Consider the following 27,482-nt stretch of genomic DNA (forward strand, 5'->3'; position numbering starts at 1 on the left):
ATTTTGGTACCTCTATATTTTGTAAATGAATTATATCACAAAAACATACATATTTTTAATATATATTAGATATTATATATATTATATTTTGTGTTTATATAATATTTAACATATATTTGACTGTTTTTTGTACATATTTTCTATATTTTTCTATACTTTTTTTATAATATAAAGATATATATTTAAGTTTTTGCAATAATTTTTTCTAATTCTCAATTCTTGTCTATGGGGGGATAGTATTTTTTCATTTGCATTGCGCAGCCATTTTTTCTATTTCTTTTCCTTTCTTTCTATCTATTTTGTTTTTGGGTCATTTTGGAAGACGGAACCTCGCAATTGTGAGCTACGTTTAGTCGCTTAAGGTAAGTTTGGTTTATTTTACTTTTAATATTAGAGCCCATAGAAATCTAGTGGTAGTGTAGTAAGAGTGGTTATAGTGTTAAATGTCTGTTTTTGTGTAGTATGGTGTTGTTTTGGTAGTTTAGTGTTTGATGTGTTTGTCTTTGCTTTTAAGAGTAGTATAGTGTTATACAGTGCTACTTATGTGATAATTAATTGTGTTATGTTATATTAAATGTAGTCAATGTATGTGGGTTTGTATGTGTTTATGTGGGAGGGTCTGGTTTTTCTATTTTTGCAGGTTTCCAGTTTCGATTCACTGTGGAGGTAACAACGCATTTTATTTTTTGCTACAGACCTTTTCATTCACTTTCAAGGAACTGCATGAAAATAACATCCAAATGCCTTCCAGAATCTTATCAATAATATCATACTGGCCTCCTTTGGTGTCGGTCAATCTTTCCTCTTTTATTTTCCAACCTGCTGTTCAGCAGCTCTGGTAATTTTTTTTTTTTTTAATTGGCTATTCTGCAAACAAACATTTCCAACGAGAGGTTCCAATTCATCCGTAGCATCTAAAGCATAAACTTATACAGTACAGTAGAGAATGCATAGGTGATTATAGCATTGGAGGCACATACAAATTGCAGTGAGCATCTACATGTATTCATATCATACCCTATGGAGGTCTGTAGGGATCTAGAAGTGCAGACCCTTGCCACATAATACAGCGAGACCCAAACATGAAAAACACCCTTTAACAGGTGTCCCAGCAGGTTTCTCCTATTAAGACTGTGGATTGGAGTCAGATGTGGGTGAGGGTGGATGCTCAATTAGGTACATGGTGAGGGGGGCATATATATCTCGAGGTCTAGAGGGTACGGGAATTAATTCGGAGTAGGTGTGTAGTTGTTCCTGTCACAAGATCGTGTCACTCAACCAAATTCTACAATTTCGGAGCCCTGCCCCATCTGCAAGCAACCCTCCGTCTGGCTAGTAGTATGCTAAAAGCTACAAATGTACGCTGTGCTGCAGGTATCGTCTCTGTGCAGCCCAGTAATGCCAGCAGTGGGGACGTTGGTATGTCTAAAATAGTAATGTGTTGCAGTGCCGTAAACACCTGTTGCCAATATGAATGTACTTCACCACAGTCCCATGCCAGATTAAAGAAATCAGCGTTGTCTGTCACAGAGGGCATTGTCCTGTAACCCGTATCGTTGTAACCTGCTGGGGTGTAATATAAACGGTGTAGGAATTTATAATGGGTAATGCGTAATCTGCTATTCGAGGAGACAAGCTTAGTGTTGACAGCAATAGTCCCATTGCTGATCAGTGATGTCTTGCCCCAGTTCAGGGCACCAACGGGCATGCGCTGGGCAAGGAGTGTATTCCATTTCAGTGTATAAATTTCGATATAAAGCGGAGACTAGGTGGGAAGCGTCTGTATTGCGCAACATGTGATGTAGTGGGCCTAACGTGGGAGGCTCCATAGGGTACCACGGCGTGTGTTCCCTAACACCCTCCCTTAACCGCACGTATAGAAAGTGGTCCAGAGGGGATGTCGGGGATGTTTGAAATAGCTACGATAGGTCCCTGAAATGCCAATTGAGATAGAGGTCTCCCCAGCAACTGATGTTGGCCTTAGATTTGGCCTTGGCAAATATTCTCTCTTGTAGTAATTGTATTTTTGGGTGGTATGTGAGTGGGCGCAACGGAGAAAAAAGCATCAATGTCTTAAATACATGAGAGAGGCGGAGCCATGCTTTAATAGTACAATCAACTGAGAATGGTCCCTCTGGCCTGCACTCCGGAATTGACATGATAACCACATCCAACGGGATTGGGTGTGCCAGCCAATGTTCTGTAGCTACTTGAGGAGTGTATCTAGGGGGATGGACCAATAATATGCAAAATGCGCCTGTGCGCATAAATAATACAACTCAAATTTGGGCACGTCAAACCCTCCGTGGGGAAATGGGCTAGTGAGTATGTCCCACTGCAGCCGTGGTTGCTTACCACCCAAATTAACCGTATGAGCTCTGATCGGGACATAATAAAAAAAAGTCTGTCAGGATATCTCGGTAACAACGCATTTTTTTATGAAAAGGAAATTATATTTAGCTTCATTGAAACTATTAACTTTTTTCATTTCCCTTTCTTTTTCTAGTTTGTTGGAGTTTTTTTTTTTTAAATCAAATTTTTGAGGGTTTCATTATTGAGAGGATTGCTTCGTTGGAGCCTTTTTTCTACAGCTGTATTTTTACATTTTTGGGGGGGATTTCTGTTTTCATGGATTGGTATTTCGTCTGAAATCATATGGATTTGTACGTTTTTGAGGACCATCAACTGCTACAAAACTGTAAGTTAATTTTAATTATTATGGGTGGGAAATCTTTTTTGTTACTATTTGTTTGATTGTTTATTTAAATTTTTAATAATTATGTTATATCATAGATTTTGATGTACATTTTTCTTTGTTAAATGACATAGTGGGTCCTTAAAGTCCGTCCGCCATTGTGTTGGGGAGTGGGAGCGCCCACCTACAAGGCGGCAGTCCCACAGGGGCTATTACGATGCGACCACCACTATGGCGGTAGCATCTGCTATATTTAACATTGTGGCAGGTGCTGCTACCTGCAAGACCTGCCACAATGTTAAAAATGCACTGCTGACATTTTCCTGCACTACGTGCCTGCCACATGGTACAAGGAAATGTAGAGTGCACAAACCAACTGCCGCTTTACACGGGGGCCACAATTGGCCCCCAAAGTACATACCCGCCAGTCTCTCCATGGTGGGGGAACCGCCATGAAAAGGCTGGCAGGGATCCAACATCCAAATTTGGCGGGCGATGTCTGCTAGGCACCACCATCATTCTGTGGATGTGGGCGGGTCCGACAGGCAATCGTAACAATTGCCTCTGTAGGCCCCGTTGCGGTCAGGCTTTTCGCCCGCCAGCACAACGCCTGTCATCACGGTGAATGGCCTTACGATGGCGGTGAACCCGCCACCGGCAGACTGCCGGTGGCAGGTTCACTGCCATTGTAATCAGGGCTGTAGTTATAATTATTAATTTGAAAAGGAGTAGTAATATGTTGTTTGATGGTTTTGTTACTTTTTCATAGTGTATGGTGTTTGAATTTTTGTTATTTTTAAAGTATAGATTTGGTTATTGTGTTTTAATTTTAGAAATGTGTTTTTTTTTTTCTTAAAGTGTTAATTTTTGATGTTTACATGTTATTTTTATGTTGAGTTAATATTTATTTTAGCAACGTTTGTGCTGTTAATATTATGTATGTTGATAGTTGTGTTGCATTGCTATTTTTAATTTTTCAATATTTTTGTGTACTATTTTTTGTAGTCAATATATATTTTGATGCCATTTTTTCTCAATATTTGTGTCATTTCAGTTGTTTGTATTGATGGTCGATATTTTTGTGTGCGATCAAGTAGTATGGCTCAGATGTGCTCTTTGGACTAGATGATGTAATTTTGCAGCCTTGCATCACAAGCCAAGTGAGAGATTAAACTCTTAACCAAGGCATATGCTTCTTGGTTTTTGTTCACACCTGCAAGTGCAAACCTTTGACCCACCTTCTTTAACTGGTCATGTAGCTGATGCAACAATGGGATAGCTTGGCGCCTCGTACTGTCCTCCTCGCTAACTTCCGATGTGAAAACCTCAGACATAGCTTTCCCAATTTGTATCCCCTCCTCTTTAAATGACATAGTTATTGATCTATCTGTACTGTTCAAACAGTAGTTGCAACATGTAATTGGTCTGGTTCCAATGTGCCACCACCTCCTGTAACAGGGTTTTAGCTGGTGCTCCATTAGCACACTGAATAGTCTGCAACTGCTTTCGGGCTTTAAAAGATTGGCTGATATGACTGCAGATACTTCTGCAGGTTGTCAGTATGTTGATGATTAGGTCTATTTTTTTTAGAATGTCTTGCACAATCAGGTTGATGCAATGTGCTAAACACAGGCCACTGAAGTTTCCACCATCTGCCAGGGCCTTGACTATGTTACTGCTATTGTCCATGGCGACAAACCCAATTCTGAGACCTCTGGGTTGCAACAATTCAGACACCTTGGGGGTCATTAGGATAGCGGGCGGAAAATCACCCCGACTGTCATGGAGGCAAAAAACAACCGCCCGCCGAGACCGTGGATAACTTGGTGGTCAAATTAGGATCAACCGCCAAAAAGACCGACAGCGGCGGTAGCAGGCTAACAAAAACCGTCCGACGCTTGCGGTGACATTTAAAAATCGACAGCTGCGGTCGGAAAAGCAGCAGAAAAGCTACACCCCGCCGCAAGCATTGCGGAGACACCGCACAGGAAATTATGATTTCCCCGATGGTCCTGCGGTACAAACCGCTGTTTCCGCTGTTTCCGACCGCCACGGTCGCACACTGCAGTGAATGGGAGAGACAGCGGAAAAGCTGCAGCATAGCCAACGGTACATGAAAAACATGGCGGTCGAAGCAAAAACACAGCAACGATGCCTAACTGAGCACAAATCAAAGTACCAATGCCCCGAAAATACACAAAACACATACCAATGTAAAAAAAAAAAAAAACACCGCCATGGACGGTACATGAAAAACATGGCGGACGAAGCAAAAACACTGCAATGATGCCTAACTGAGCACAAATCAAAGTACCAATGCCCCGCAAATACACAAAACACATACCAATGTAAAAAAAAATACTCTCAGGACAACAACCACAATACACCTCACAGCATAGGCCCAATTGGACACACCCACACAGCTAGTATAAATACAGGTCCTTCACTGACCACAATTCTTTGCAACACTCCAGAAGAGAAGGGCATACACCAGATCTGAGAGGAGAGGCAAAATAACACAGCACACACACATCACCTCCCCCACCACACCAGCAACAAAAACTCCCCAGCACACAACACTTACACTTCAACCCCACACCCACCCCTGCACCCACAAACACTGCAAACACCAACCACCATGGCAGAACAGAAAATGCCAAAATTCACAGAGGGTGAGTTGACAGTCATGGTCAATGAGATAGTGAGAGTGGAACCACAACTGTTTGGTAGCCTGGTCCAACAGACACCATTAGGCACAAGGACACAAATGTGGGAAAGGATAGTACAAAGGGTCAATGCAGTAGGGACCACCCTAAGATCCAAGAAGGAGATCATGAAGCGGTGGCATGATCTCAAGAGGGTTGTCAAAGAGAAGAGAAGCAAGAACTGGGAGCTAGCGAATGTGACTGGCAGTGGCCCTCCCATCCCACAGAAAACATTCACACCATGGACGGAGGCTGGTTAGTACAAGCAAATGCCAAACAACACACTGATAAGTACTTCCTTTCCCAACACAAACACCATTGCACCGTTCACCCTCACCTAACAGGTAGCCAGCCATCTTTACTGTGAGGCCTGTTTGGGGAGGGAGGCCTGCACTACCACTCCCAGCATGCCCCTCATTCACACTCCAGCAGCATGGAGGCCTCACCCACCCTGGAGCATGTGTGAGCCAATGCACTGTTCATCAAACAGACTCACAGGTAGGTAGCCATCTTGTATTGGAGGACTGTGTGGGGGTGGGAGGCCTGTATCACTACTCCCAGCATGCCCCCCTGTCCCACACCCCAGCAGGATGGAGGCCTCACCGACCCTGGAGCATGTGTCAGCCAATGCACTGTTCATCAAACAGACTCACAGGTAGGTAGCCATATTGTATTGGAGGACTGTGTGGGGGTGGGAGGCCTGTATCACTACTCCCAGCATGCCCCCTGTCCCACACCCCAGCAGCATGGAGGCCTCACCCACCCTGGAGCATGTGTCAGCCATTGCACTGTCCACCCTCACCTAACAGGTAGGTAGCCATCCTCACAGCTCTAGCTGTTTCTATCTGGGAGACCTGCAACACTACACAGGGCACCAATTGCATGCAATGCATTGACACAGGACATGTATGAGTTCGTGATGTTGGCATGCACCATGTAATAACAGCCAGTATTGCCTGTAACAAGAATACAAACCTTGTCTCAATTGTGTTGTGTACAGACAGCAGATGACATGCAGCTAACACAATCCCTGCACATCGACCAACACTGACCATTTTCCATCTAATCCACAGGGGATGAAGATCTTGCTGCTGCGGACAACATCAACAGGCAGAGCCAGTCTCCACCCCCGGTACATGGACTCTCAGATGTAGACTCCCACGACAGTTTAGAAGATGAGCTCCAGCCTGGCCCATCTGGTGTTCCAAGGCCCAACCGGGCCTAGGACCCCATCCTCCCCACCACCACATCTGCTGCACCAACTGCACAGCAGACCCCTGCCGTCACGGTCTGTGCCTCCACCGCTGCCACCTCAGACACCACCACCATCAGCACCCTCCCTGTCGAAGGGGATGACCAGGACACACCACCAACTGTGAAGGGCAGGGAGAGTGTGCGAGGAGACACCATGGTGAGGCAACAGGTCCGTGGTAGCAGGGCAGGTGGGAGGGCCAGGGTCCCCCCCAGACATCAGGGTTGGCACACCATCCCTGGACCACTTCACCAGAGTCATCGGTGCATATGAACAGGTCCAGGGACAAAGTGGCCGGTCGGACGAACTTTTAAGTGAGCTCATCCTGCTGATGAGGTCCATCAACAGACGTATAGGTCAAATGGTGGACCTCATGGCCCAGCAAGTGGTGTTACAGATGGACAGGCCTGTGTCCCAACCAACACCTCTGCCCCATCCTGTTGTGCCGCAGGATGACAGTGCACCATCCTCCCCTGCGCCAACAGAAAGGGGGGAGTCCTCTGATGCCGCTGGCCATTCAGCAGGCCCCCCACTGCCAAAAAGATCAAGGGGGCGTCCAAAGAAGAGCCTGGGAGTCTCCGGAGGCAAAGCACCTACCACACGCCAGTCACGGAGCCAGCCCTGATGGCAACCCTCTTCCCCACTGCATTGACTGTTTGAACTGTCCTTCCCCACATTTCCTTGGCAATGGCACTTGTCTGTTGGACTGGGTCACCACATCCATGTGGTGTCTACTCCTGCATCTCATCTACCATGACTGTCAACTCACTGATCTTTCCCCACCTTCATGTAAATATTCCCGCACAAATCACATGTCCACTTTCCAAATAAAATACCTGATGCACCAGATTTTGTGCAGTAACGTTTTTAGTGCAATATTTACAGTGTTGACAATGTCCATGATGTGTCCAAAAGATGTACAGTATGTAGGGCAGGATCATTCTGAAGCACCTAGGGAGACACAACAGAACAACAGTCACTGGTGTCATTGTGGCATCACAGAAAGAACAGTACACAAAACATACACAAAAGACTACTTGCATACAAGACAATAGGCTGCAGGTGTGTACAAATAGAGTCAAGTATATGTCCCCATATGGAACGTCAATGTCACATTTACCACACACAGGTGACTGAACGTGTGCCTGTGTCTACCATCCGCAGATAGCCCTGCACAACAACAACCTCCACAACAGATAATGTAAAAGTTGAACATCTGTACACACCTTCAAGTGAAGTAGCGGTTGATGAGCTGTTGACGAATGTCAACTCCTTCCTCCTCTCCACTGTCCTCATCACTGGACTCAGGTCCTTGGGCAGGTGCGGGTCTTGGTTCCTCTCCATCATCCAGGAGCAGGGGAATCCTCTTGTGAAAGGCCAAATTGTGCAGCATACAGCATGCCACAACGATCTTGCAGACCTTCCCAGGCGAGTATGCCAGTGCTCCTCCAGTCCGGTCAAGGCAGCGGAATCTTGACTTGAGTAGCCCAAAGTCTGCTCAATGACACGTCGGGTCCTGCCATGTGCCTCATTGTACCTGATGTCAGCCGGGGTCCTGGGATTTTGCACTGGACTCACAAGCCAGGGTCGAATGGGATATGCTAAGTCACCTAGGAAATTAAAAAACACATTGCAATGTCGCACAGGCTGAGTGCATCAGGTCACAAACACACATCACGCCATATCACAGGTCATACTTACCCACAATGCAAGCACGATCGGGATGCAGGTTAGCCATCATACGGGGCACCATGCTGTTCCTCATGACGTAGGAATCATGTGCAGAGCCGGGGAATTTTGCACACACCTGCGAAATCGTCATGTCCGCAAGGCACAGCACCTGCACATTTATAGAATGATAATGTTTCCGATTCCTAAAAATATGTTCAGTGGCCTGTGGCGCCTCCAGACCTACATGGGTGCAATCAATGGCACCTACTACATGCCCAAGGGCATAGAAGTCACCCATCACTCCTGGCAATTCAGCTCCCCTGGGGAAATGTATGTATTGATTTTTAAATAACATCTTGGTTGCAAGAACATCCCTCAGCACCATGCTGAACATGGGCTGCGACATCCCTGCAGGTTCAGCCACAGTCTCCTGGAAGGAACCAGTAGCAAAAAAGTGGAGGGCTGCCTTGTATGTGGGTGTGAAGGCAGTTGGGTAGTGGCGACGAGGCTGCAGGTGGGGCTCCAACTGGTCACAAAGGGTCTTGAGGCTCGCCCTGTTGAGGCGGAATTAACGTATTATCGCAACATCCTCCATGTCTCCCAGCACTGTCAGGTGGCGTATGAGATTTGGGGCCAGATGTAGGTAGCCAAATACTGGTTGGTAACGGCCAAAAATACAGAATTTCGGCCGTTACCTACCGGTATTTAGATATTGAGATGTAGGGGTCCAAAAAAGACCGATTCGGTAAATACGAGTCGGTAATTTACCGAATCGGAATATTACCGAATCGGAATTTACCGAATCGCAATATTCCGATTCGGTATTTACCGATTCGGTATTTACCGATTCGGAAATTACCGAATTCTTATTTACCGAATCGGCAAATAAGAAATGGTAAAAAATGAGTTTTGAGATGTAGCAAACTTCTAAAATATGGAATTTCATGAAATTCGGTATTTAAGAGTCGATATTTACCATGGATTGAAAGCAGGTGGTAACCAGGTACAGGCTATAAAAAAGGCCCCCAAATGCAACATTGTGACCAGAATGGCGGCATTCTACGTGATAGCAAGGCGGCTACGGCTACAGGCAGCAGGAGAGAGGGTCTGGAGAAGGGAGGAGCAAGTCTACAGACAGAGGATAATGCTCTTTCGACTCACTGAGCCAGAGATATTGCAAAGATACAGGCTACACCCCCAAACCATCCTGGACTTGATCAGGGACCTACACCCACTTTTGGAGCACCCAACCCCAAGGGCGCATGCCATCCCACCCCATATGCAGGTGCTCTGTAGTCTACACCAGCTTGCATCTGGGAGTTACCAGGGGGTGATTGCTGTGGTAGGTGGAGTGTCTCAGAGCTGCCTGTCCCGTTTCTTCAGGAAGTTCCTAGAGGCCATGATGCAGAGGATGCATCATTATATCTACTTCCCTAACACACACGTGGAACTACTGAAGACCAAGACTGACTTTTATCAAATTGCACATTTCCCACACGTCATTGGCTGTATTGATGGCACCCACATCCCTATATGCCCACCTGCTGCCACAGAGTACATTTACAGAAACAGGAAGTCAACCCACTCTATCAATGTACAGGTAATCTGTGATGGCAACACCATAATCACAGACATTGTGGCCAAGTTCCCAGGAAGTACCCACAACTCATACATCTTTCAGAACAGTGGGATCTACACACGCCTGACAGCGGGGGAATTTGGCGAAAGATACCTGCAAGGTAAAACACTGTGAACACCCTGATAGACCTTGCAGATGTATGTGTATGTGTGCATGTGAGTAATGGTTTTCTCATTTACATATAGGGGATAGTGCATATGCCGTCCGCTCATTCCTCATGACACCCTACCTCAACCCTTCAACCCGCAGCCAGAGACGATACAAGGTGGCACACAAATCCACTAGGAACGTTGTGGAGCGCACCTTTGGCCTGTTAAAAAGCAAGTTCTGCTGCCTCCACAAAAGTGGAGGGGCACAGCAGTACTCACCAATCATCTGCTGTAAGATAATTGCAACTTGTGCAATGTTAGGCAATCTTGCTACAAAGAAGGGCACAGAGGTGGAATTGAGCGACTATGAGGACCACGATGATGAACATGTACTGCCTGAACCAAACATAGCAGGAGCTACGCCACCAACAGATGGCAGACAGAGACGGGCAGAGATCACACAGAACTTTTTTTGAGTAAGTAAAGAGACCTAGACAGGTGGAGTATGCACCCACCGTAGTTTAATATTTTTGGCACTACGCAGGTACTCAAACGCACAAATGTGCAACACAAATGTCACCCATTTAATATTGATAGTCCTGGCTCACTTCCCCATTTAAGGTCATGGAGTGTGGGCTGTATAAGTCATTTCCGGCCACACCTACCAGTGCCAGATGAAAGTGGCTGGCTGTCATTACTGGGTGTTTGGGGTGTTGACTCACCATGGCGCCTGCTGCTCCTCCATGTCTCAACAACAGGGTGGCTTGTCATGCTACTCCTACTGGTGCTTTCCTCACTTTCTAGCACATCCAGAGCAGCAGTTTGTGCTGTCTGTGCATTAAGCAGCACCTCTACAGCACTGGTCACCCTTGCAAGGCCCCTAGACACCTCAGTGCGGCTGTGTGTTAGTCCCTCTTGCCTATTGATGCATCGTCTGCATAGAAGGGAAGTGGCTGTGGCCAGGCGGTTCATTGCCTTAATTCGTTGCTGCGCATGTTGCCTGTCCTTTTGCCTTGCTAACCTGTCCTGGTCCAGTTGTCACGCACACCTGTGGCCATCTCCCGCATCCCTGCAGCCATCTCCCTCATACCTGATGCCATCTCTTTATTCTCATCCACCAGTGCACTGATGCCCTTCCCTATGTTTTCCATATGTGTATTCAAGTGCCTAATCTGGCATTGCACAGACTGGATGGCCTTCCCCTGCATTCTTTGGATCTTAACCATGCTACCCTCCAGCCCACAGAAGACACTGGGACCCTCCACATGTTGTGCAGCACTGCTATCTTTGGGTCTGCAACGTCTGGTACTTGTACTGGCAACCTCTGCACTGGACTGCTGTGTGGCAGTGCTTCCTTCCCCAGCCAAGGTTTGAGTGTCATCCCCCTCCATTTCACCTGCTGAAGTTTCCATTTAAAGCAGTGGAGCAACTGCATGCCTCCTGCTCTTTTGAGGTGCAGGTGTTGTTTGCGGCAGTGACGCAGGCAGTTCAGGTGAGGAAAGTAGCAGAGGGGATCCTGAACGTTCTGGGGACGCCTGCAGATGTGGAGACATTTCAAGGTCTTGGGATGGTGGCAGTGGTGTTTGTGCACCAGTGTCCTCTGTCACATTCTCTGCACTTGTGCCTGCCTCCTCGCTGTCATCCCTCTGTGGTACAGTGCCTTCCTTCTCCCTGGTACGCCTGCGAGATGTCTCACCTGTGGACATAAAAGCGTACATTAGCTCTGCGATCCTGTCTCATTGCTTCTACAATTACATTTATTCACTGATACACTGTACATATTGCCTCAGCCTCATTATGACTGATATGTTTTGCCTAACTTGTTGATTGCTGTGCTGTATGACATGGTAGGTCATTCAATTACTACATGTCCCATAATGCATTGTTCCTGTATAATATCTCTACTGGAGTGGGGTAAACTTTGCTACATCGGAAAAAGGGAATGTGATGGGGTGGGGGTGATTGCTGTGCATGTGTCTTACCTTTTCTAGTGGCAGCTCTGGCTGAGATGTCTGCATCTCCCAGTCCACAGAAGCTCTCTGGTTCAATGGTGGACCCCACCAGCTCCTCCAGCTCAGTCAGGGTAGGTGCACGGTTCTTTCCTCCTCCAGTTTTGTTTGCCTCTTTGTGGAGCTCTGCTATTTTCTTCTTGGTCATGCCCCTGAGGTCATACCACCTCTTTTGCAGGTCATCTATGTCCCTTGGAGTCACTCCTACTGCATTCACCTTCGACTGTATTTCCAGGCAAATACTTCTTTTTGGCAGATTCAGCCACAGTCAAGGACTGCTTTCCAAACAATTTCTGATGTTCTTTAACCACCTCCTCCACGAGGACCTGCAGCTCCATGGTGCTAAATTTTATTTTTCTCTTCCTCTCTGGAAGTTCCTTTTCACTACTGCTTGCCATTTTCAAACTTTAAAAGCACAAAAAGTGTTCCTGTGGCTCAGGGACTCATCTCTGCTTTCACTGCCTCTCCAGACGCTTCTAATTACTTCCAGCTGCCTGGATGTAGCCACTTCCTGGTTGGGAGGGGGTGGGTGGTAGCACCTGATTGGCTGACTCCTAAGTTTCACTTTCTTTCTTTTCCGATTCGGTATTTACCGAATCGGTATTTGCCGATTCTGTATTTACCGAATCGGTTTTTCCCATTCATTCCTATGGGCCAAAAGACCCATAGGATTGAATGGGAAGTACCGATTCGATAAATACCGAATCGGTAAATACCGATTCGGTAAATAAAGAATCAGTAAATACTGATTCGGTAAATTCCGAATGGCAGATACCGATTTTTACTGAATCTGTAAAAAATACCGATTTTTTACCTACATCCGAAATACCGATTCTAAAATACCAAATCGGTAAAATTCGGTATTTTAGAATCGGTAATTTTAGATTACCTACATCTAGCCCTTGACCTCCTCTTAGGTGTGATGTACATGGACACATGTCAATGACAACCATCAAGTAGTTGACCCAGCACATTCCTTGGAGCATGTTACGCAAAACATTATAAATTCCATGTGAGATGCGTGACACACAAGGTTACATATTTTTAAAATGGGGACACACCAATCCATTTACCTGAAACATATTCCACAGACATAACAGAATATCAATGTAAAAAGCACAGTTCCTGAACTGGACATTCCACATGTGCACGGCTCATCCAGTAACATCCAAAAAAGTGTGTGAGATGACAATGAATGCCTCACACACATCTGCTTTACCTGTCACACCTCAATGCATCATGTGAAGCTGGCGCACATCAAGAGCACAATAATCACAGTAGATGTTAAACTTGTGTGCATGGGCTGAGATGGTAGCACAAGTATGGAACAACACCTTACAGTGAGACAATCCTTGCCAAGGTCAGCACAGACCCAAAGCACAGTGCTTGGTTACACATAATTAAGACCAGCTTAACACTGTCAGCCATCATCAACCATCAAATGCATCAGTGACAATGCAGGCACACAGAGCAATGTGCGTCACACATAGCATGCAACCACCTGTGCCTGATAACAAGAGATGCAATTGTGTGTACAATGATGTGCCACTAAACCTGTTGCTGCTGTCAAGTTCCCATTGCATGTGACCAAATTTGCAGAAGCTACCGCCTGTCGACGGGGTGTGACTCCAGCACCACCCCCGTCCACAAGTGCGATGGCTATTGGCATGGGTTGCTGTAGGCATGGGCGGAAAATCCGTTCCGCTCGTGGATTTTGCGGATTTTCGAAAAATTCGCAATCCGCGAGATTTGCGAATCTCCCGCAAAATCCGCAAATCCGCGAGCAGCGGATTTTGCTCGCACTGTTCGCGTGAGTTCGCGTGAGTTCGCGCCCCGCGAATAAGTGCAAAATTGCAGAAATACGATTTTAGCAAAACTGAAAGTAACTACTTACCAGGTTCAAAAGTTCAGGCTCATCATTAGTAGCCATTTCCTGTAGTGCTTCCTGAGGGGCCCCTCCAGAGTTCAGTTGCCAGTTGAAACTATTATGTGACCCTGCTCTGAACCTCAGAATAGTTACACATATGCCACAAAGGTCCTGAATTACAGCTAAGGGAGACAAGCAGGAGCCAGGCTGGAAGTTAAAATCCATTAATCAGCCCCTAATTCATTATTGTCAGTTGGGGCAGGGCAGGTGTTGTAACTAATTTTGCAACAATGAAAGCACTTAGCAAGTGCAAAAGATCACTAATCAGGGCGCACTAAGGAAGCAGGTGCCAGCTAAAAAAATATTCTGTGACACATTAATCAGCCCCAAATTAATTCAGGTCACTTGAGGCAGGGAAGGTGTGCTTTGCTTTGCCGAAAATAATGTACACTGGACAACCAGAGGGTGTGGTGATGAAACAGAGGGTGGCATGGGTGGGCCAGAGGGTGGCATGAGTAGTCAGAGAGTGGCAGTGGTGACAGAGAGTGGCAGTGATGAAGAAGAGTGTCCCAAACAGGCTGGACACGTAGAAACAACAAGTTCGCAAGACTTGCGACCCGACAGGTAAGTTCGCAAATTGCGAAATTGTAAAAACCCTCGCGAACTGGCAGAAACACGGGCGAACACAAAAAAAAAAAAATCTGCAAATTCGCGGGAATTCGCGGATTTTGCGGATTGCGAATCCGCAAATCTGCAAAATTCGCGAACGCGAGATCCGCAAAATTCGCCCATGCTTAGGTTGCTGGCGGTGGGCATGCTGCGCCACACATATGGCGGTTGATACCGCCTGTCCACGGCGGTGTGACGCCAGCACCACCCCTGTCCACAAGTGCAGTGGCCATTGGCATGGGTTGCTGGCGGTGGGCATGCAGCGCCACAAATATGGCGGTTGATACCACCTGTCTGCGGCGGTGCATCACCGCCATGGGGCATTGCCTACAGCCAATGGGACCGACGATTGCGGTGGCATGATGCAGGTTTGAAAATCGCAGAAGGCGTGCTCCGCCACCGCGGAGCCAGTCATTGGATGGGTTTGAAAGATGCACCATCGTGGTAGCGCACCCCGGGCCCCTGCGGTGCATCACCGCCATGGGGCATTGCCTACAGCCAATGGGAGCGATGATTGCGGTGGCATGATGCAGGTTTGAAAATCACGGAAGGCGTGCTCCGCCACCGCGGAGCCGGTCATTGGATGGGTTTGAAAGATGCACATTCGCGGTAGCGCACCCTGGGCCTCTGCGATGCATCACCGCCATGGGGCATTGCCTACACCCAATGGGAGCGACGATTGCGGTGGCATGATGCAGGTTTGAAAATCGCGGAAGGTGTGCTCCGCCACCGCGGAGCCGGTCATTGGATGGGTTTGAAAGATGCACCATCGCGGTAGCGCACCCCGTGCCCCTGCGGTGCATCACCGCCATGGGGCATTGCCTACAGCCAATGGGAGAGACAATTGCGGTGGCATGATGCAGGTTTGAAAATCACGGAAGGCGTGCTCAGCCACCGCGGAGCCAGTCATTGGATGGGTTTGAATGAAGCAGACCTGGACAACCAATAATTGCAGCTTTGCACCTCACAAACGAGCCCATGGGGCTATAAATCTGTGGGAGTGAGCCCAACATTTCCACTGCTCACAGAGCCTACTGCCTGGGACCCTCTCCTGCTGCTGCCTGAAGTGCCTGCTGCCTGGGACCCTCTCCTGCTGCTGCCTGGGACCCTCTCCTGCTGCTTCCTGGGACCCTCTCCTGCTACTGCCTGGGACCCTCTCCTGCTGCTGCCTGGGTCCCTCTCCTGCTGCTGCCTGAAGTGCCTGCTGCCTGGGACCCTCTCCTGCTGCTGCATGGGACCCTCTCCTGCTGCTGCCTGAAGTGCCTGCTGCCTGGGACCCTCTCCTGCTGCTGCCTGGGGCCCTCTCCTGCTGCTGCCTGTGACCCTCTCCTGCTGCTGCCTGGGACCCTCTCCTGCTGCTGCCTGAAGTGCCTGCTGCCTGGGACCCTCTCCTGATGCTGCCTGGGACCCTCTCCTACTGCTGCCTGGGACCCTCTCCTGCTGCTGCCTGGGACCCTCTCCTGCTGCTGCCTTTGACCCTCTTCTGCTGCTGCCTGAAGTGCCTGCTGCCTGGGACCCTCTCCTGCTGCTGCCTGGGACCCTTTCCTGCTGCTGCCTGGGACCCTTTCCTGCTGCTGCCTGAAGTGCCTGCTGCCTGGGACCCTCTCCTGCTGCTGCCTGGGACCCTCTCCTGCTGCTGCCTGGGACCCTCTCCTGCGGCTGCCCGGGACCCTCTCCTGCTGCTGCCTGAAGTGCCTGCTGCCTGGGACCCTCTCCTGCTGCTGCCTGGGACCCTCTCCTGCTGCTGCCTGAAGTGCCTGCTGCCTGGGACCCTCTACTGCTGCTGCCTGGGACCCTCTCCTACTGCTGCCTGGGACCCTCTCCTGCTACTGCCTGAAGTGCCTGCTGCCTTGGACCCTCTCCTGCTGCTGCCTGGAGTGCCTGCCGCCTAGGACTCATCAACACTCACTTCAACCACAGGTGTTACATGTCCACAGGGATGGCAAGAACAGAGAAGATCCGTGCCAGCCCATTCACAAGCGCGGAACTGGAGGTGCTAGTGGACGAGGTCCTGGCACAGTACCCGAGGCTGTATGGTGGCCCCAATGTAGTGGTAAGTTATCATTGAGTGTGCTGTTGGGCAGGGGGGGTCATACAAGCATGGGACTGGTGATGTATGCGACACACAGAGGGCTTTCATTGCACTCATCATGCATGTGTGTGTGTTTGGCATGTAGTTTGTACGCCCTCATGTTTGCATGCTATGATGACTATTTGGCCCATGCAGAGTGCCCTTGTGCGGTGTCCCCCAGTTTGGGTATTTGTGGGATTCCAATAGGTCGAGACTCTGCATGATGCTACTGTAGTAATAGATGTGGGTACATGACACTGTGCAACTGGTAACTTACCCTACTTTTCTCCCATACCCGCAGCTCAAGGTACACCAGCATAAGGCCATGTGGAGGGCCATTGCTGCCAAGGTACGGGCCCTGGGGGTATCCAACAGATAACGCACAAGAGGTGGGATGACATCAGCCGTCTGGCAAAAACGTGGCCGAGATGACCTTGGGGCTGCTACCACGCACTGGGCGTCTGGCATGGCGAAACTTAACTCCACTGATGTACCGCATATTGGCAGTGACTAATCAAGAGTTGGATGCACGTCTGAAGGAGCATAGGCAGCAAGGCAGAGGTGAGTATTTGGTGAGGGTGACTTTGCCTGTGAGCCAATGCATGTGTACAGAGCCAGTTGCAGCGGTGTGCCATTGAATGTTTGCGGTGTGGTGCAGTGATGTGTCATGTGAGTGGCTGCAGGGATGTGTGCTAGTGTCAGGCATTGTGCCTAACAGCTCATGTAAAGGTTGATCATCCATGCTGTGCTTTATTATAGCCAGGTGTGTTGGGATACACATGGTCATTCTGCATTGTGATGGTGTGGGAAATATATTAGGGGGTGGACAGAAGGGTCCACTATCTGAGTGTGAGTTCATGTATTCCTACTTTTCATGCACCATGATTGTTGAGGCTCACACGTCTGACTACAAGGTTCCCCTGAGTGGCACATGTTGCTTAGTATGGCCTACTTGGCATTGTGGACTGTCATGTCCTAATAGGTGTATGTGTGCTCCCATCCAGTTCCCTGGAGGCATGTCAATGTCACTGAGTTTTGGTGCATGATAGTTGTGGGCATGTGAAGTTGTGTGTGGTATACTTCATCCACCGGCAAGGTTTTGTGCTGTGTGGCCTTAACATGGCTCAGTCATGGCAGGTAGTCAGTGTTGCAGGCACTATTGTAGTGTATGTAGTGTGTTGCTGCAATGTTTATGCAGGGTGTGGTGGTCAGCATGCTGATTTGTGCATCCCCTGTATGCATAGTTTGATTAGCTTGGTCATGATGATGTCATTTATGCAACCCTGCATCTGTCTCACATGCAGATTTGCCAGGAACCGGAGCCGGAAACCAGTGGAGGGGAGAGTAGCACTACAGCTGCACCGGAGGCCAGTGACAAAGAGCTCACCAGCGCATCTGAAGGGGACAGGAGTATGTGGCAGAGACACAGAGTACTTCATCATCTGATGCATCCATGTTGTCAGGCACAGGGGATGGGGAGTCTGCTACATCTTCTGCCACTCAACGGCCAGTGCCCAGCCTCCCTTCCACTTCCTCTGGTGCTGCCCGTGTCCATAAGAGGGGACGTGTTACATTCACACCTGGCACCGCGGAGCCTGCACCTGTCCCCCCTGCTGCCATCAATGCTGAGTGTGTAGAGCTCCTGCACCAGCTTTTTGTGGGCCAGACCGCCCTGCTCAATGCCTTCAGCGACCATGATAAAAAATTGGGGCAGGTGGTTGCCTACATGGAGGGCATACACTCTGACGTGGGTGGGCTCCACCGTACAGTCCAGAGTTTGTCAGCCGCTGTGACGTCTGCCCTTGAACAGGCACCTCCTCACATTCCTGTTCAGGTGCCTTTGTCCACCCCCCAGTCAGTGGCCACATCAGAGGACAGTGACCACGGTTCACATGCATCACAGAGCCGATACAGCACAAGGAGCACAAAGCAGACGCAAGCCAAGCGGTCCCGCCCACAGACACCATCCCCCCAGAAGAGCAGAGCCAGCCCAGAATGCATAGACAAGAGCACGTCAGGGAAGAGCAAGGCTGAAAAAGCAATGAGGCAGACATCAGCCTCACAAACCTCTGAAGCATTTCCAGCAAAGGACTCTCCTGTCCCTAAAACTTCACGTGGAGCTAGGCGTGCAGTGTCTGTGTCCACTGAGGAGGTGCTGCATAGCAAGGGTACACCTAGGAAGGGCACAGGCCAACTTACCCCCACAACATCAACTCCAATTCCAAGCCCAGTGAAGCAATCAATCAATCAATCAATCAATCAAAGAAATTTATAGAGCGCACTACCTACCCGTAGGGTCTCGAGGCGCTTGGGGGGGGGAAGGGGGGTGCCGCTACTGCTCGAACAGCCAGGTCTTGAGCTTCTTCCTGAAGGAGAGGTGGTCTTGGGTCAGGCGCAGGTCGGCCGGGAGGGAGTTCCAGGTCTTGGCGGCCAGGTAGGAGAAGGACCTTCCTCCTGCAGTGGCTCTGCGGATGCGTGGGACGGCAGCGAGGGCGTGGCTGGCGGATCGGAGGTGGCGTTTGGGAGTGTAGAAGTTGATTCGGTTGTTGAGGTAGCTCGGGCCTTGGTCGTGGAGAGCTTTGTGTGCGTGGGTAAGGAGGCGGAAGGTGATTCTCTTGTTGACCGGGAGCCAGTGCAGGTCTCTAAGATGTCCGGAGATGTGGCTGTGTCGTGGGATGTCGAGGATAAGTCTGGCTGAGGCGTTCTGGATGCGCTGGAGTCTCTTCTGGATCTTGGCGGTGGTTCCGGCGTAGAGTGCGTTGCCGTAGTCCAGTCGGCTGGTGACGAGGGCCTGGGTGACGGTCTTCCTGGTCTCTGTGGGGATCCACCAGAAGATCTTCCGAAGCATGCGCAGGATGTTGAAATACGACGAGGAGACGGCATTGACTTGCCTGGTCATGGAGAGGGAGGAGTCCAGGATGAAACCCAGGTTGCGTGCGTGGTCCGTCGGTTTGGGTGCGGTGCCCAGGGCGGGGGGCCACCAGGAGTCGTCCCAGGCGGAGGGCGAGGAGCCCAGGATGAGGACCTCCGTCTTATCTGAGTTCAGCTTCAGGCGGCTCGTCGTCATCCACTCGGCTACCTCTCTCATCCCTTCGTGCAGGTTGGCTCTGGCGGCGGCGGGGTCGTTGGTCAGGGAGAGGATCAGCTGGGTGTCGTCGGCGTAGGAGATTATGTTGAGGTTGTGTTGGCGTGCGATGGCCGCGAGGGGGCTCATGTAGACGTTGAAGAGAGTCGGGCTCAGTGAGGATCCCTGAGGGACGCCGCAGATGACTTCGGTGGCCTCTGACTTGTACGGTGGTAGGCGGACTTCTTTGTGTTCTTCCGTCGAGAAAGGAGACGATCCATTCCAGCGCCTTCTCCTGGATTCCAACGTTGCTGAGGCGCTGTACTAGGGTGCGGTGGCAGACCGTGTCGAAAGCCGCGGAGAGGTCTAGGAGGATGAGGGCCGCTGTTTCCCCGTTGTCCATCAGGGCTCGGATGTCGTCAGTGGCGGCGATGAGGGCGGTCTCGGTGCTGTGGTTGGCACGGAATCCGGACTGCGATGGGTCGAGGGATCCATTCGTCTCGAGGAAGGCGGCCAGCTGTTTGTTGACGGTCTTCTCGATGACTTTGGCTGGAAACGGGAGTAGAGAGATGGGGCGGTAATTCTTGAGTTCGGTGGGGTCTGCTGTAGGTTTCTTCAGTAGAGCGCTGAGTTCGGCGTGCTTCCAGCTCTCGGGGAAGGTGGCGGTGTCGAATGAGGTGTTGATGATGTCCCGCAGGTGGGGTGCGATGACAGCGTTGGCTTTGTTGAAGACGTGGTGAGGGCAGGGGTTGGTCGGAGATCCGGAGTGGACGGAGTTCATCGTGTGGACGGTGTCTTCGGTGTTGAAGCAGGTGGAGGAGGGCACTGTCGGTGCCACCCCAGACAAAGAGGCAAAGGAGGACACTGTAAGTGGGACACCTAGCAGACAAGCAAAGGAGGGCACTGTAAGTGGGACACTAAGCACATAAGCAAAGGAGGACACTGTAAGTGGGACACCAAGCAGACTAGCAAAGGAGGACACTGTAAGTGGAACACCTGGCAAGCAGGGTAAGGTGGTCCAGAGGTGTAGCCAGACAAAGCGTCCTGCAGGATCCAGCACATGACCAGAGGAAGTGACAGTGTCTGAACCAGATGTGGGCCATTCGGTGTGTGTACCGGTTGTGTCATCACCTGTTCCCATTAACCCCAAGACCGGGAAGCCATTTCGTATTCCCAAAAAGTAGAAGGGCATCCCTCCAAACTCTTCCACACAAACTGTGTCCCAAATCTGCATGACTCCACCTCCACGTGCCACTATACCACCTGGTCCAAACAGCCCTCCAGCTTGCCAGACGACTGATAGCCCTATATCACCTGTATCCCTGTCTCCCCAGTCAGGTGTTCCTGCTGAGCCTAAAACACATCCAGCTTCAAGTCAACCTAATAGCCAGATGTGAGTGTTAGTCCCCCTCATACACCTGTCTCTCATAGAGGTGTGCTAGTCCTGACCATCGTTTGCCAACTGGTTGTGTTTCTGGCCATTAAAGGGTGCAGTCATACACACTCACTGTGCAGCTTCTCATGCCCTGACTCTGCACTTGTCCTTGCCCACTGGCCTTGTCATTCACTGCGGTTCTGGCCTTGCCTGTGCAGCCTCTCATGTACTTGCTGGCCCACCTGCCATGGACACTGACCCTGTAACTCTGCTGTGCTGTACTCTCTCCTGTGCCATGGACACTGACCCTGTTGCTCTGCTGTGTTGTACTCTCTCCTGTGCCATGGGCACTGACCCTGTTGCTCTGCTGTGTTGGAGTCTCTCCTGTGCCATGGACACTGACCCTGTTGCTCTGCTGTGTTGGAGTCTCTCCTGTGCCATGGACACTGGCCCTGTTGCTCTGCTGTGTTGGAGTCTCTCCTGTGCCATAGACACTGACCCTGTTGCTCTGCTGTGTTGTACTCTCACCTGTGCCATGGACACTGGCCTTCCTGTTTGTACTTTGCCTGTGCAGGATATCTTGCTTTTGATCTGCCTTTTGTACCTTAATGTTGTGTACAGTTGTTATACTTTCACATCTGTGCAATATGTGAATAAATACAGTTACTCATGTTGTGTCTTTTGTCGGTGTCCTTGCTGATTAAAGTTCTTTTTGTGTGTGCATTTAGTTGACTGGGCCCCATGCTCTATGTATCAATTCGACAGGAGTGACAGGGGCTTCAGTCCATTCTGACTCTGATACTTGTGTTACCTGTGTTGGCTCTTTTAGCTGTCATGCTGTTATGTTTTGAGTGGTTTTGTGATGCTGGCTAAGTGGTTGCCATGTCATTTTGGGGTAGACTGCCAGCACAGGGTGTGATGCTGTGCACAGGTTAGCATGCTGGCTGCGCACTGTCATGATGTATATGTGTTATTCCTGTATATATGCCCAGCTGTGTATGTGTATGGACATCCTGTGTTGGCCGGTAGTCCTGGTCCCCTGGCATACATGTAATGTGTGCTCTTGGGTGGTGAGGAGGTGTGCAGTGTGAAATGTGTGATTTTGTAGTTGTTGTGTATGTGTGTGTCCCCCTGGATTGTGATAGACACACATGTGTCAGCCAGGAGTTGTGTGCCTGGGGGTTTGATTGGCCTGCCCTGTGTAAATGATTTGATGCTTTTGTGTGAGTTGTCTGTTGTGCACTGTGCAGTGTGTTGGTGTGTCCATGCAGTTCTGTGTGACTCCTCCTTGTTGTATTTGTCACTTATGTGTGTGCAAAGTGTGTGACTTGTACATCAGTGTTGTGTGTGTTTGTGTGGACTGTGTGACCCTGCTGGTCATCACTGGCATTGTGTGTGACTTTCTCTAGCACTGCAGGCACATGGTGCCTTTTCTCCTCCTGTAAGGCATGGTGTGTGGTCTGATGCCATCCCCTATGTGTGCCACTTGTGCATAGACATTGTGGGTCTGCATTGACTCTATTTGTGTATTGGACACACCTCACATGTCTGATACTGACATGCAAATCAGTTGATTTTTATGTCAGCTGTCCCCTTTGTTTCCATGTGTATGTGCCTCCCCATCTCTTCATTTATGAGTCTGTACCTTGTGGTGGAGGTTTTGGGCCAAGTGTGCTGATCCACTCTGGACATGGCTCCATTGTTTTATGTGTGATGTTCTTGTGGTATTCATCAGTTTTGCTTTCCCTTGTGCACTTGAGCTGTGTGTGCTGCCCAGTGCTCTGGTATTGCTGGATGTGCTGTTGTATCCCAGAGTGGTGCATCCTGTTGTTGTTGTGTTGGGTGTCTGTGTGTTGGCTGTGGTGTAGCTTCACTTCCTGGATGTGCTGTTGTTTTTGTGCTGTGCTGCTTTGTGGTGTGTGTTGTGGTTGTACCAGTCATGTCTGTGTGCATCTGTTGTGCTTGTTGTGCACACACTGCCTGTTGTGCGTACAGTAGTGTGTGTCTGTGTGCTTGGCATTGCCTGATGTGCATCCCCTGATGTCCTGTGGTGTTTGTGTGAAGTTTTGTGCAGGCATCTGTTCAGGCTACCCTGTGTGTGTTCTGTTGTGGTTGTGTGTATGTGCTGGGGAAGTATTGTCAGCCTTGAGTGTTTGTGGCACTGGTGTAGTGTGTTCCTTGTCAGCTACTCCTGCAGTGACTGATTTTCTGGTTGTCTGTTGTGTGGTGCATTGTGTGTATTGTGCTTGCTTGTACCTGTTCTTGTTGATGTGCATGGGGATGTACAGGATGGGCACATGGCATGTGACTTGATGGTGTTTGTTGATGTGTAGTTGGGGGTGGTGTGTCCCTGTGGTGTCAGTGCCCTGCCCATGCCTTGGACTGGCCCTGCCTTCTGCATTGTGCGCATGTGTTGACCGCGGTGGTGACGTGACCGGGAGCGGGACGTTGCTGCTAGTTCGCAGTCGATGTGTGTCCCAGATGCAGAGGGGTGACTTGTTGGCAGGTGGGTAATATAGGGGTGCCCTTGTGGATGTGTTGTGACCCCCAGCAGAGTGTCTGTGGTGGAGTTGGACCCTGTGTCGCCGCATGTGTTGTGTGTTGTATTGGTGTATTTGTGTACCTATGGCGTCGTCCGCGGCGGCCCTGTTGATGGTAGTGCAGTAGCAGGTACATGACCAGAGGCATGTGGAGGGCTGGGTACATAGCGTTCATGGCCGGGTTTCGGCTATAGTGCTCCGCTATCGACTTTCCGCCGGGTCTGGTTATGCACTGTCTCCGCAGCGGTGCGTCTGCCTGTTTGGGCCATCCTAATTTGTGGAGCGGTGCGGACGTCATTCGGCACGGCGGTGAGTCTCGATTGGCTCCCACCGCCGCTGTGGCGGGCGCACTTTGATGGTGGTGCGCGTCGCTCCATGGCGGACAGGAAATGAGCTATGTTTTACTATACTTATATGGCGGACGTGGGTTCCGCTGTTCGCGGGCGGAAAAGGGCATTTTCCCGCTCCGCCAGCACCGCGGTGGTGCCACCGCCCGCCATCCTAATGGACCCCCTTGTGTTGAATTTGTCCAAGACATTTGCAGCTGTATGTGATTTCTCCATGGTGAGCATGACCACAGTTGCATGCCATCGAATGCTCTTTAAAACTTTCTTCAGGGCCGGTTGTAGATAGCTTTTACTTTACCCTCACCAAAGAGATCTAGTGTGCAGTGATGTACATTGAATCAGTCACCTGACAACAGGTGCTCATGTCTATCGTCAGGTGGATAGTGTGAACAACACTTTGCTGCAAAGTTTACCCAACCCATTGCAGCACATCGGGATGCAGTACTGGAATAGCAACTATGACAAAGCAGGTCTGACTTGGAACTTTCAATTTCGGGCAGATGGCTACCACAAATTCTAGGAATCACACTCCTTCCACAAAAGAAAGAGGGAGAGGTGCAGAGATTTTTTTTTCAAGCTTTCCATTTTACAAATGTGCCATTGGATAATTGTGGTCATAGTGCCCAAACATGCCCATAATAGTAGCTTGGATTTTCTCCTTTTCTGGGGCCACCGACGCTGGCGATTTTCTAGAAGTAGGTGGTGGCTGACTCAATATTAGTCATGGTGTATGCTGTGGTGTCTCCATCTGACTTTGAGCCTTGGTGTCCCATTGTGAGGTCACTGATTTGGGTCATTCTGCTGGGGACAGGTCTGCTTTGCTTGAGAATGTCGCCCTCTTCTTCCTAATCTCCTCCTACTGTGATTGGACTTGTAGCTGATGTTTTCTGGCTCTCCTCACTTTTACCTTCACCACCATGACCACGTTCAGGTGTTTTTTTACGGTGCTACTCCTACTGATTGTGTGATCCTCTTTCATATGGGTGGTTTGGCCTTACGTACCATAATGTGAACCAGGCTTACTTTAACAAACACTTGTGGGACAAATGGTGCATATTGCAATGTTCTCCTCTTGTTTGCTGAGAGTAAAAAAGTCACAAACTGGGAAGGAGTACTTTCTTAGTTTGCCACGGCCAATATCTGAAGAAAAACTGAAGGGAGGTAGGTGTGTTGTCAATTGCCTCTCTACAGTGCATACTCTACTTAAGTAGGGATTGATGCAAGCCTCAGCAGGGGCTTTGAAAAAATATGCGAGCTGGTGATGCTACCTGCGCCACATCCCTCTGAGCAGATTGAATAGTAAAATTGGATTCCACTGTGTTAGCTTCCACAATGACAAGCTCCTCATCATTATCCTCCTCATCATCCTCTTTCATAATTCTAAGACTTCTGGGAACATTTCTTTTCCCTTGCCTCTCCTGGTGCTTCCGTAAATCTGCTGGGGTCCACGCCATTTCACTATCATCATCAGAAGTAGTGCTTAGAGAAGATGGTGGAGTAATACCTTTGGGCCTTTGGGGTGATGCTGTTGATGTGGGAGTGTTGCTCCCAGGTTCCTCCCTGAAGGCCGGTCTGGCAGGCACACATCTTCTCACTGACCACTTTATTGAGAGCAACTTTTTTGGGGCCATCCTAAAGCTCTAAGTTCACAGAGGAACAAAGCTGGACTAGTGGAAGAGATTAGAGGACTGACATCCTTGTACAAGCCTTTTTTGCCAATACTACTAATGATGTATTTTCTTCTCTTGTGCATCTAAAAGCAAACCAGCAAGAAAAACATTTAGTAAAAGTGGCATTGTAGTAGTTTGATTTAGCACAGACAAAGGTAAAATTAGCCAAACCATAAAATGTAATTACAGATATAGTTCTTTGCTTTATGTCCATTTATTCTGAAGGAGACTCCTGTGGCACTCAGGGAAGTGCATGGAAAAATAATTTTTAAAAACATGAAGGTTAGTGTGCGTCTATGGCAGGCAATGTGGTCCAGGGGAAAATGGAATAATCATTACAAAAATGAATGATACTGATATATTTGCAGTGCACCACAGACCGGGTGTCCATGAGGAAGTGGAATTATTAAGGTGGATGTAGTACGCGGAGTGGCACTCTGGGGAGTTCCATGAAGTAAAAAAGAAACCTCTGTGGAACTTCGCTCCACTCCACTTTCCCAATCCCCACTCCCAATATCCAAAAAATAAAAAAAACACTAACCTGCTCTCTGGCATTTCCGGACTGCCCTCCTCCTCACCGTCGTGTCTCCTCCTCGTCAGCTGTCACAAACCTCTACGTTTTACATCTTGCATGTACTGCGCATGCGCAGGCCACGCAAGAAGTACAATGTAGGGGTTTGCAGTGAGGACCAGGATGGCGGCGGGGAGGAAAGACCACGGTGAGGAGGAGGGCAGCCCGGAGATGCCAGAGAGCAAGTATGTTTTTTTTTTTTTAATGGGGCGTGGTGCAGTGGCGAATAGTTATTTTTACTCCTACGCTATCCCACGCTTTCCCTACTGTTGCACTCTCTGGAGTGTGAATAGTAATTTTTACCCCTACGCTATCCAACGCTTTTCCTACTGTTGCACTCTCTGGAGTGGGAATAGTAATTTTTACTCCTACGCTATCCAACGCTTTCCCTACTGTTGCACTCTGTGGAGTGGGAATAGTAATTTTTACCCCTACGCTATACAACGCTTTCCCTACTGTTGCACTCTCTGGAGTGGGAATAGTAATTTTTACTCCTACGCTATCCAACGCTTTCCCTACTGTTGCACTCTGTGGAGTGGAAATAGTAATTTTTACTCCTACGCTATCCAACGCTTTCCCTACTGTTGCACTCTCTGGAATGGGAATAGTAATTTTTACTCCTACGCTATCCAACGCTTTCCCTACTGTTGCACTCTCTGGAGTGGGAATAGTAATTTTTACTCCTACGCTATCCAACGCTTTCCCTACTGTTGCACTTTCTGGAGTGGGAATAGTAATTTTTACCCCTACGCTATCCAACGCTTTCCCTACTGTTGCACTGTGTGGAGTGGGAATAGTAATTTTTATATTTAACCAAAAATAAATATTATAAAATACCTTTTTATAATATTTAATTACCAATTAATATTTAATTAACAATTATATTATTAACAAAACAATAATTTTAAAAACATTATTACTTAATTACATTTAAATTACTTCCCACCATATTCCCCTATAAACCCACTACCCGCAACAGAACACATTTATCTATTTATGAATTAATTAACATTATTTACCAATTAATTAAAATTAATTACCAATTAATTAAAATTAATTACCAATTAATTACAAATAATTTATAATTCCTACTAATTAATAATTAATTAAACATAATTAAATTACTTCCCACCCTATTCCCCTATAAACACAACCCGCTAAAGAACATATATATCAATTAATCAATTAATTAAAATGATATACCAATTAATAACATTTATTTACCAATTATTTACAAATATTTAATAA

Source organism: Lissotriton vulgaris, chromosome 3_1, assembly GCF_964263255.1.
Source record: "Lissotriton vulgaris chromosome 3_1, aLisVul1.2, whole genome shotgun sequence".
In the NCBI taxonomy this organism is placed as follows: domain Eukaryota; kingdom Metazoa; phylum Chordata; class Amphibia; order Caudata; family Salamandridae; genus Lissotriton; species Lissotriton vulgaris.